This window comes from Cynara cardunculus, unplaced genomic scaffold (assembly GCF_001531365.2).
Source record: "Cynara cardunculus var. scolymus isolate 2C unplaced genomic scaffold, CcrdV1 Un_Scaffold_5381, whole genome shotgun sequence".
NCBI lineage: Eukaryota > Viridiplantae > Streptophyta > Magnoliopsida > Asterales > Asteraceae > Cynara > Cynara cardunculus.
Genome location: NW_020202384.1, coordinates 17,512 through 27,057, shown reverse-complemented (window position 1 = coordinate 27,057; position 9,546 = coordinate 17,512). Strand labels below are relative to the sequence as shown.

Genomic DNA, 9,546 nt, shown 5'->3' with positions numbered 1-9,546 from the left:
TATACATTAAAAAAATTGTAACATCTCATTAAACACCATAAAGTAACTTACACATAAAAAAATTACCTATTTACCCTTCATCATTAAATCAAATTTTTGAAGTAACTGTTACTAAAGAATGAATCTTATTAAATAAGTTTATAAAATTAACACAATATTATTAGTTAATAAAATATCTATATATATGTATATATATTTCTTTTTTACTACTAATGAAGAAAATTTAATTTTGGCAACCCCCACCCCGACTCCGGCCCCTAGCTCCCCTTCTTCAACCCATGTTCTTGCTATGACACTCTGGTGGTCTTAAATCATTAAAAAAAATTAAACACCTAAATATAATCGTCATTAATTGGTTACCTAACTATTAAAAAGTAAACACATCAAGTTGTTGCTAGCACATATGTTTATAAAGGCAGAATTAGATAGCAACTACAAAAATATTGAGAATTGTGAGAAACCTTAATCATATGTTTTTATGAAACTACAATACACATTAACAATAATCACAGTGTGAAATAAGAGTTGATTTTTTACATACATCCTGATATAATCCATGTTTTTAATATAAAACATCACGTTAGATATTTTATAAGACACTTTTGAGAAGTTTCTAAATCTATCTTTCTTATAGAACATCTGTCTTTATATAACACTTTTTTAAATAATATCCTACAAAATAGCTAATATGACGGTTTTTTTTAATTTAATCTAAAAAACTTATTATGATACTCAAAAACGTTTCTATAAACATATTACAAAACCTTTAGATGAAACACTTTTTCTATTATATAATTAAGTCTTATAAAGTGGGTTATTAGAACTTAAAAAAAAAGTTTTCCACGTCTTATAAACTCAACTTTATTGTTGTGTAATAAAATACAATGTACCGTAAACTTTTAAAATACACAAACGAAGGATTACGCTTAATTTTGGTCGGCATTTGTTTCGAAGAACCAAAATAACTGGATGACGTAGCAACAAAAGTAAATTAAACGAAATGAAATTTTAACATGTTACATGCATGTTATCGTTTTTCCTCGTCTTTATAAACCCCCAAGGGTTTTCATTCACAACACACCATCGAACCCGTTGCAAAGCATTTATGAAAATGGAAATCCTCTATGCTTCTCTCTTATCTCTTTTTGTTCTCCTCTTCTCTTTGGCTCTTCATTTTTTCGTGATCTACCAGTCCAAAAACACTAAACTACTTCCTCCTGGTAGAAGAGGATGGCCTGTAATCGGAGAGAGTCTCGAGTTTCTTTCAACAGGATGGAAAGGCCATCCCGAGAAATTCATATTCGACCGCATGTCGCCTCAAGTCTTTAGAACTCTCTTATGCTCGAGGACGTTGCGGTTTTTTGTGGTGCCCAAGGTAACAAGTTCTTGTTCTCAAATGAGAACAAGCTTGTAAAAGGATGGTGGCCTTCTTCAACAGAAAAAGTATTTCCTCTGTCTGACAAGAACTTGAAGACAAAGCAAACCATGCTGATGAGAAAGATGGTTAGCACCTTCCTCAGTCCAGAAACGTTGCACTCTTTTGTTACCATCATGGATGTCGTGATACAACAACACTTTGCCGTTGGATGGGATGGGAAGGACGAAATCGTGACCTACGAGCTCACGAAGGACTTCACTTTTTCACTTGCATGCAAGATCTTTATAAGTATTGACGACCCAGAAAGGGTGAGATACCTATCTCTTCCATTCCAAAGCATTGCTTTGCGTTCTTTTCGATCCCCATTCACCTTCCCGGGACACAATATCAAAGAGGGATTAATGCTGCAAAATTCATGAGAACACAACTTATTGCCATAGTGAAGCAGAGGAAGATGGATTTGGCTCAAGGGAAAGCAACACCAACCCAAGACATATTGTCATACATGCTTCTCTTTAGGGATGAAGATGGAAACTTCATGGAAGAATATGAAATTGCTAACAAGATCCTAGGGTAGCTTATTGGTGGCCATGACACTACAAGCTCTGCTTGTGCATTTATTGTTAAGTATCTTGCCGAGTTTCCTGAGGGCTACAATGGGGTTTACAAAGGTATAAAAGCTCCACTTTTGCATTATTGTTAAGTATGTTCTTGGTTGATCTGTGTATGATCCGTTTTATTAATGCAGCGTTGTTTCACCGATGAAACAACACAACATGGGTTGAAATGTATTGATAACAGAGTGTTGTTTCACCAATTAAACAACGCATGGGATTGGTCTGTTTTTAATACATTTTGTTTCACCAATAAAACATTACCTTGATTGGTTAATTTCAAATGGAGAAAAATGAAAACATATGGTTTTAGAACTACAAAATTTCTTACTTCATTCTTGGTTAATTAAAAGGAAGATTTGACACTTGCTTTTAGAGAAATGGTGTATTAGATTCTGATTTACATATGCAGAACACATAGAAATTGCAAAGTCTAAACCACATGGAGAAATGCTCAAATGGGAGGATCTATCGAAGATGAAGTACTCATGGAATGTGGCACGTGAAGTTATGAGATTAGTCCCACCCCTCCAAGGTTCATTTAGAGAAGCCACTGTCGATTTCATGTACAATGGCTATTCTATCCCCAAGGGTTGGAAGGTAAGTTACACATACATAATCAACAATCAAATTTATGCTATTACCAATAATATGTAACTTCAGTAAGTGGATTTTATGAGTGTAAATGGTTGGTTTTAGTTATATTTTCAGATTTTACATTTCAATGGAATGAAAGTATGTAAGATCATATGATAATCTTTTCGTTTCATCTATACAACTATATTGGGATGCGCACTCAACTCACAAAAACCCCGAATTTTTTTCACAACCTGAGAAATTTGACCCATCAAGATTTGAAGGCAAAGAACCCGCACCTTACACATTCGTGCCATTTGGAGGAGGCCCACATGTGTGTCCTGGAAAAGTTTATGCCCGTCTGGAAATACTCATTTTTATGCATCATCTTGTAAGAAAGTTCAAGTGGGAGAAAGTTATTCCTAACGAGCAGATTATTTTAAACCCAACACCTGCCCCAGCTAAGGGTCTTCCTATTCGTCTTTACCCACATAAAGATTGAAGATGGTATCATTGATATGGAATAAAGATTTGTGTGTATGTATCATAATGCAATAGGAGGAACTTGCCAAATCCGAGTTTGCTACCCCAACCATTACTAAACTTATACCTATTTCGTTTAGTACTTCAGGTGCTTCTCTTACGTATAATGTAATCCAATAGCGGATCAATTCCAATGAACCTTTCAAACTAGTAGGTTTTTGTAATCGACGCTATAGTTTCTTCAATAAACGTTGGTTTTATGAATTTTTTTGATAGTCATCAATTAAAAGGAGCCATTTTCTCCATTTTTGTTTTAGCTATTGCTATATATTTGATTTGAAAAGGTGCAATATCAAGATCCCAATCGTTACTTTTTTGTTTTGGTAATATTAACCGTTTACAATTTCAATCAAAGAAAATATAACAAAAGTTAATGTTGAAACAATATTAAGAAATCTCTAGTGTAGTTCATGTACCCCATAGATGGTCCTTTTTCATTAATGTCATAGGTAAAATTAAATCTTGGATGATATTACATAGAAATGTGAAAACTAATCAGATATAGGTATTTTCTTTTATAATTGGTATTATAATACTCTTTCACAATTATTGTTGTTTGATGTTTGACAATCAAACATTGTTCTTTTGACTTATGACATGTTTCTAGAACTTTGTGATTGATCACACGTGTCTCAGATTATGCTTTAATTTCAAAAAAGTGTGACCGTAAAAAGTTAGCCTTGATAAACTCAGTGGATATATTTGTTGTGTAAGTCTTGAATCAAACCCTCAGCAGATAAGGTATTCCACTACATCTCCCAGGACCTCAATGAGTATGCCACAACCCATATGATTTGATCAATAAATTGTTTCTTGCTAATTAAATGCATTTAGTCAATTTTTTTATGTCTGTCAAGTTCCATGATTTTTCTTATCAAACATCATATTTTTGCCGCGCAAGAAAAAGAGGAAAAAATAAATTCAAATCCTTCCATCTGGTGCTTAAATTTCATTATCTTTTGTTAGGATTTCACTACATACTATATATGTCCTCCTATTTTTAAGTGTTCAATCACCCATTCTTTGAGTCTGTAAATAATAGGTTCCATTTATTATTTTTTTTCTTCTTGGGTCTAAACGAATCATTATTTTTACTATATTCCTTTTGATACTTATTTGTCTCCTTGCAAAGAAACTTTGATAATATTTTACATCATTCATCTCTCATTGACTCTTTTGATTGATTCTTCCTTATTAGTTATCTTTTTTTATCACAAAAAAGAAAATATAGATTTTTTGCTAGAAACTAAGAAAACTTGTACATTTTGAAAAAATTACCGACAATTAATATAAATGATCAAACTCATATTTATATTTTCGATTTCAAAACTATCATTGTTTTTGATACATTATTCACACCAAGTACCTAAATTGAGTACCTGAATCTTAAGAACTTTCATATTTACAAAAAAAACAAGAATAATATCGCAAGATATAACCGATATGAGCTATTGATTTTGAAATTGACGGTTCGTAACAAAGTTAATATATATGGAGTGAGATAGAGTCTCAATTCAATATGATGCCAATTTATATTAACAAAGTTAGATGTATCATATGATATCTTTGATGATCGAACAAATTGAAAATATTATGAATTAAATGATATGTGATCGATTTTAATGATTTATCTATACTATCTTATAATGCATTTGGCTAAAACTCTTAAACTCTTAAAAACAACTTCTATTGCTTTAGGTACAACCTACTAAAGCATGCTATCCTAAACCCCCCATTCCTAAACCCAATCCCATTTTTTATCGCAACCCTAATCCTAATCCCAATCCCATTTTATCGCCCCTAACCAATTCGACGAAATCGTTTAATTCCCAATCCCATTTTTATCGCAACCCTAATCCCAATCCCATTTTATCGCCCCTAACCCAATTCGATGAAATCGTTTAATTCGATTGAGATGATATCGACTCTGCTTATCCCTAAACCGAATCCCATTTTTATCGCNTTAATTCGATTGAGATGATATCGACTCTGCTTATCCCTAAACCGAATCCCATTTTTATCGCCCCTAACCCAATTCGATGAAATCGTTTAATTCGACTGAGATGATATCGACTACAGATGCATATATATTTGACATGTTCTTCAATCCATCAGTGTCAATCCAGAATCTAGAGGAGGTATTCGTTCATTTTCTATTCTGTTTAATTTAATTTCTGTACTCAAGGAGGTGCTGTTTCATATATTTTGTTGACTTTAAGCAGTTGGTTCTTTGTGATTTCATGGTTACTTGGCTTCTGTTTCATACTGTGGAAGTTTTTGATGAGTGGATCAATTGGCTTCTGTATAAAGATTTAATCGCACCCCTCTTTTTTTGTCCACTTTCCACCTCAATCCAGAGCAAGAAAAGCTATTGCTTTTCAAACCATTTTGATGCAAAAACGCACTTTTCAAAGACAGACAATTTTGTTTAAGACAGGAGCTAAGCATCAATCAGACTCCACTTAAATCGCTGACTGTTTTTCATCTATATTGCACAGTGGTATCAGTCTTGATTGTTTTAGCTGTTGATTATAAAAGTATATAATTGTGTTAGTTTTTGGTCTTAATTGCTCAAGACAGCTATTTCATAGTTATTTGCACAAGAGTTTTTTAAAAGCATTGCAAGGTCTGGGTTTGGATAGAGATATCAGGCTATGTTTTTCAGATTTTGGTCATACCTTGAATGGATATTTGAAGCTTATATGTCGTTAAATGATTAGGTGCTAAACAATCTCAAAATTCTTCTCACATAGAGCACAATCTTTTTTGGTCATATTTTCAAATGTAAACCATGGATGGAAGTACAATCATAGCTATGTCTATTCAGCGGCATCACTTTCTGCTCAGGTTTAGGGATAAGCAGGTAAATAACAGCAGAAAGATTACAACATTTATAAGGATTTCTAAGCATACAAGCTGTGAATTTTTTTTAAATGATCTGATACATATAGAGGAACAGACATAACAACTTTGGGATTGAAGATCTGACTTCTAACATTAATGTGGCATGTAGGTGAGTTAAAAGAAGCATGATGAAGTAGTTACTGAAAGAGAAAAAGGCAACTTACTGTGATTCTGGTTTTCTAACCCTTTTTTGGACTTTTGAGGTTGGGTCATAGGTAAAAGAATTCCATCCATGGAACTGGTTAGCTTTACGTCTGTACCACACTGTATTGAGATTTTCTCAAAGGATGGCTTTATCAGCAAACCATGGGCAAGAAAAATATGCCCAGTCACAAGCTTGGAAAAATTATGTTTTAATCTTCTTGTGGTTGGTTATAGTTTCTATTTAATTCTTTGAAGAATCCCAGAATCATTTTGGTGATTGCTATGGATTTTGAGGAGATTAATGCATAATCATATATGAATTGGCACCACAAATACACACTAAACTCACCTTTCTGTGTGCTTTTTTCTTCTGGTCTCTCTTGTTTGGATTGAATCCCAGAATCTTTTTGGTGATTACTGTGGATTTTTGAGAAAATCAAAATAGATACACTCTAAACACACGGGACTGCATTCTGTGATGTGTTAGGACTGAGAAATCAATATTAATTGTATTCGTCTTGAAAGTTTATAAATAGTCTATAATTGTAAAAGTCAGCGTGTTAGACTTTTCTTATAGAAGTTTGACTTTGACTTTATTAGTTAGTTTGACCATATAAATATGGTTAGTCTTTGTAATTAGTTAAAAAGAAGAGCATTATTGTAATAATACGTACATAAATGAGAGTTTGACTGAGCTTTACAAGTTTGACTTTCTCTCTCATTGTTCTTGGTGTTCATATGAAGTTCTTTCATGAATTATCAAGATTCTGCCATGTTTGTGAAGATTATGAAGATTGATCAGTGAATTTGGACTCACAATTGGTATCAGAGCTGGAATGCAAGAAATCAGATATAGAAATCAAGAAGATAAGTGATTTTTTTTAATTTCTGAATTTTTTGTTCTTCGTGTTCTTCGCGTTCTTCATCTTTTCTTTCTGTTTAATCCGATTTTTTTCATAAAATCTTGTGTTTTTGTGTTAAAAATATGATCAAAATGTTCGAAATTGTATTGTGAATCTTTGTTATTCACAAACTTTTCTGATTTGATCAATCTTTATCAAGATTTAATCGGATTTTTGTGTTTTTAAATTTTTTTCGTGTTCTTGATTTTTTTTAAAAACAGTGTTTTTGATCCATTTTTAGTTAAAAAAAATTTTGTTTTATGTTTTTGTTAGTTTTGATCTTATTTTTTTTGTTGTTTGGTTATTTTTTTTGTTAAACCGTCCAATGTTACCCGGTTTAAACTCTTAGACTTTTTGGGCTTTTCATTTTTGGCCCACATTATGTTGACCGGATAAAGAGTCCGGCTACAGCCTCCTTCATCGCTCTGCTCTCAATCTCTTTTCAACCAAACTGCACACAAATTGAACGGATTCAAGATAAACCGAAGGAGCCTTGATCGGATTGTTCTCGGTTAGTTTTCATAGCTTCAATTTCAAGTCTAAGGTTAAATCGCAATTCAAGCGGTGTTCATCTACACCGCACACTACTTAAGCGGAGATGAGCGGAGAACGAGCGGAGAGGTAAACCGATCAATCTTGATCTGATAGTGTTCGGATTCGTCTAAACAGGTAAGTCTTCCATCTCAGATTGTCCGATATTCATGTATACTGATCAACCCTTGACCGGAGTAGTGAGCAGTTTAGGTTTTTCTTTAAGCAGAGTTGATCGGTTTAGGACTTAGAATTTGTGTATAGAAGTATTTTGAGCGGACTTCTAATCCGCTTAATTCCTTTTACCCAGATTTGAATTTGTTCATTATTTCTTGATTCTTTTTTATAAATCACTCAATACTTTGAACATCTTTTTTCAAGAATCGATTCTATTTTGAATGTTTTCATTGGGATTCTTAATAGTCCGGTTTAGCTTCAAGTGTTGACATGTTTAAGACTTCTTATGTTGTCTGTTTAACTTTTGCAATGCCTCAAGCTGTGATCGTTTTAAGTTTCAAGTTGTGAATGATTTTAATTTCAAGTTTAAGCTTTTAGATTGTTAACAGGTTTAGTCTCACATTTTGACAGCAAGTTTATGTACTTTTGTTGAGTGATTGGATTTGATAGCTTGATTGTTGTGTTTGGAAAAAGACAAATTATGTGTTTGTTATCTGGAAGGTTGTGTGTGAACAGGAAGCAGAACTGGACTTGGCTTTTTAAGCAATACACAGCAGGTTAATGATTTGTTAATGAACTTCACTTTGCTGTTTAAGAAATTCACAACAGGACTGGAACAGTAGCTTAGGAAGATTCAGATACTGTGTTTTGTAATTTGTGGTCTAAAACAGCAGCTGCTACACAGGTTCTATTATGTGATACATAGATTTTAAATTTTGATTCTGTGTTAGTTAGTTGACTCTGTGCATACACAGAGAAGACTGAAACAGCAGATCTTGCTGTTTTAAAACTGTTTTGACAGTAACAAGAAGACAGCAAAAGCAGCTCAACAGGTAACAGCAGGTAAAACAGGTAACAGCAGGTTGTGTTTTGACATCAAGTTTTGTATTTGTTATCTGTGCTGTGATCTTGACAGCAACAAGAAACAGCAGCAGCAACAAGTTGTTGTGATCTTGACAGCAGCAAGTAAAACAGGTTTAAGCAGCAAGGTTGATAGTCAAGGTTTATTAGATTCAATCTTGTAACAGCAGTTTTATCTTTAAGTTGGTTTAAACATCAACAGATTTTAAACAGCTTGCATCAATCATTTTGTCTAGACTGCTGTTTGCTAGACTGGTTAAGGCTGTTTTGAAGCTGTTATATAGCTACACAGTGTGCAGGTCTTGACAACAGGTGCGGATCGAAGTGTTGAATGAGCTAAACAGAAGCAAGTATTGAAAGCAATCTTGACAGCAGCTCAAGTGAAGCAACTGATAAGCGAAGTATTCATGTGGATATTTGGATAGAATTTCAAGTGCAGATAGAATATTTCTTTTGTTCTACATCTGTATTGTAAAGAGTTCATATTGTGTTGATTTGGACTAGATTCAGTGTTTTTGGTCTTGGTTTAGTTTGTTTTGGACTTAGACATTATTTTCTTTGGCTTAATTTTGTTGTGTTTTTAATTCGTAGTTTGTTTGTGTCTAGATTTTCTTTTGGATCATTGTATATTTGTTTTTGTGTGTGTTTTCAGTGTTTGTGTTTTTTCATTCTTTTTAAGCTTAACTGTTCATATTTCTTTTATCTGATTTCACTGCATAGATCCTTAACTGATCAATTTGTTTCTAATGGCAGATATCATGAAGGAGAATCAAGAATTGAAAGCTAAGATTGCTGAGCTGGAAAAGAACATCGAGAGTTATAAGGAGAAAGATTCTCAGATGAATGATGAGATAATTCATCAACCTTGCAATATACAGATTAATAAGATGAAAATCTATATTCAAAATTACCAGCA

The 9,546-nt window shown here is 33.2% G+C and overlaps 1 pseudogene; it reads left to right on the top strand.

Moving 5' to 3' along the window:
- Nucleotides 1-1,111: 1,111 nt before the first annotated feature.
- Nucleotides 1,112-3,070, top strand: LOC112504380 (annotated as a pseudogene).
- Nucleotides 3,071-9,546: the final 6,476 nt, after the last annotated feature.